The 2,881-nt window shown below is 44.3% G+C and overlaps 1 long non-coding RNA gene across 1 annotated transcript; it reads left to right on the forward strand.

The window, feature by feature from the left end:
* The first annotated feature begins 448 nt into the window (after window positions 1-448).
* LOC117907975 lies at window positions 449-1,004 on the forward strand. The gene is made up of 3 exons (XR_004650101.1): window positions 449-539; window positions 805-886; window positions 983-1,004. It is a non-coding gene; the product is annotated as an uncharacterized LOC117907975 (long non-coding RNA).
* Window positions 1,005-2,881: the final 1,877 nt, after the last annotated feature.

The raw sequence follows: 2,881 nt of genomic DNA on the forward strand, positions 1-2,881 counted from the left end.
ATTGAATGAAAAGTGTATCTCGGTAGGCAGATTGGTCCCAATTTCTGGTTGTTGATTCCATGCTATAGGGCATCAGTATACTTGTAAAATGAAAGGTGCATTTCAGTAAGGACTCATTGATCTCCTTCTGTATGGGGGTACTTCATCTATACAGGGGTACTGGGCAATGAGCACTTGTTTGATGATGATTGCATATTGTATTTGATGGAAAGCATGCCCATTTGTGAAGAAAGTAGGAGGTTGCTATTAATGAATCTGGGAAAATTGTGTTTAAATTTACATGACCTTAATAAGTTGCCAGGTCGTGAGATCAATTTTTTATTACAGTCATTATTTGATCTCTATTCAAGAATGTTTTTGTTTTTGCCTAGAACTATGTAGGTTAATACTTTTGCAGAGTTTTTTATAGACCTGGTGTTCTTTCTTTTGCAATTTAAGAGTATCTTGATGAAGCAATGTTGATCCCGAAAAAATACCTCTGTTTTGATTCGCCGGGTTCCTGGACCGCCTCGCATGCCCATTGTGACTGAAAAGGACGAGTACTGTCTCAAACTTTTAAAGCTTAGTCATTGTATATCAGTCCTTTTTATGTTAAAGATGTCAGGGTGTTAGCTCTTTTAACTTATGTGTTACTTCCATAAGCTTAATGGTCTAGCCAGTATTAGTTACTTTGATTGCTTGTTAACCAGTTTAGAGACAATTCTGGATAATCGTTTTCATCTTCCATTTGAGCTTTTAATTGTGGGGCAGATTCCAAGGATTTGGCTGATTGTATTTTTTTTTCTAAATTATTTTATTCTGTAGGCCTAAAGTGGAAAATCAGGAAGATGAAGCTCAACCAACAAATAGTAACTTTGTGGGTGCTGATTCATCTGCCATGAAATATGTAAGCTTTAGTTTCTGTGTTCCTTTCTCATATTTTGGTTTTTAGCAAGTGTCTTTTGTACTGTGTTGAAGTGGTAACCCATGTTTCAAATTATAGCCTGATGATTCAGAGTGGGATGAATTGGAAATGACTTATACGCCATACCTGAAGTGGTACCAGTTCAGTCAAGCAATCCAGTTTTGGATGCTCCTCCTCCAAGTAAAGCTGATGAAGACAGCAAGATCAAGGCTTTAATTGATACTCCAGCCTTGGACTGGCAGTGGTGAGATGTCTTGTTTTGTGACATTACTTGATTTTTTGATGATTGAATTTTAACTCTTACTAATACCTGTTATGAAACCTATTCCATTTGTTTCCTTGCATATGTTCTTATATGGGCGCATAGCGTACAGTGACTCACTTGATCAACATAGACGATGCAAAGGGATGCACTTAGTTTAACATGGAGCATAATTTTCAATGTTCATCTCCTGCTAAAAACGTAAGCTAGCATAGAGCATATCTTTTCTTTTCCTTTTTAATTTTTTTTCCCCTCTTTTAGTAAGTTTGAACATGGTTTTAGGGTATTCTGTGTATTTTAGACAAGGAAATGCACAAAGATCGAAGCGTTGACCGCGTTGACCGCACAAACCGGTCGACCGTTTTATACGGTCGCTTTGTCGGGGATGAGAATTTAAAGAGCCTCCCGCGCCTCAGTTTCTCACCCATTTCTTCTGGTTCTTCAACCGTTGTGCCGTTCCAGCTGCCCTCAACGGATTTTTCACGCCATTACAGCCTTCGGAGAGGGACGGATTGGATTTTGGAGGCTAGGGTTTTGGATTTTGGGACCCAGGGCTTCTCATTTGGGCGATTTCCTCCTCAGTGCGCGCGTCAGAACCTGTGTCAGTGACTTTCCGCACTTGAGGCTTTCAGGTGTGTGTGCATCCCTCTCTTCAGGCTCGTCTCCTTCATCTTAGCCTTTCGGATGGCGCCTAGGAGAGAGTCAGCCGCTTCCAGGCTCAGGGCAAGCGCCCTGCTGACCATCTCACCCAGATCAGTCCGAGGCTCGCCGAAAGGCGAGGTACGACACCGCTCTTTTCGGCTCTGTCGAAGACTACCAAAGATATAAAGAAAAATTCGCCAAGAGGAAAGTTGTTCCAGGGAGAAGCATCAATTTCTCCCAGCTTAAGTACTTTCGATTTGAGGAGTTATTTGAGAGATGAAATGGCTGCCAGTGGTGACTATTTCGGAGCCTATCTTCCCGACTCTGATTCGCGCTTTCTACTCACGGTGACCTACGGGTTGGAGGACCGATCACTTCCACAGTCAGAGGAGTTGAGATCACCTTGAGTCCGGAAGCATTTCCGGATTTTGGATATACCATCAGTTGGACTGAGGGTGTATGAGTCGAAGGTGTGGCCAACGGTGCCGGGATTGAGCCCAGAGAGGCTATCCAGAGGCTGTGTGGACTTGCTGATGGCCAGGTGATGGGCAAACCTTCTGCACATAGCCTGACAGTGATCAGCCGTATCCTGCATCACATGGTCTGCTCCATTCTGTTGCCCGCGGCGACATCGAGACGAGGTATCCTACCTCGAGGCTTTCATAGTGGATTCCATTTTGATAGGGAGACGGATTCATGTCGGGTACCTGATGATGATGCATATGATATCTTGTTATGAGAGCAAGACCCGCGTTCTCCCCTATGGTCGCTTCCTCACGAGAGTATTCAAGGATGCCGGGATTGATTTGAGCCGCGAGACAGATTTAGAGACCCCAAGCACTATGATACATATGAGAGCAGTCTCTGGGCGGATGAAGTTTGAGAAGGCCCCTGATGGCTCTTGGATCAGGAGAGCTGAGCGACCACTGGCACAGGACCAGGGCAGGGACAGATGCATCCCGGAGATGAGGAGGAGGACGAGATTCGAGAGATGGAGGGTGGGCTAGACCCTCAGAGGGACTTTGAGCATAGCATTCCTGAGTGTGACATTCCTCCTCCTGAGCCGATGATAT

Source organism: Vitis riparia, chromosome 18 (genome assembly GCF_004353265.1).
Source record: "Vitis riparia cultivar Riparia Gloire de Montpellier isolate 1030 chromosome 18, EGFV_Vit.rip_1.0, whole genome shotgun sequence".
NCBI lineage: Eukaryota > Viridiplantae > Streptophyta > Magnoliopsida > Vitales > Vitaceae > Vitis > Vitis riparia.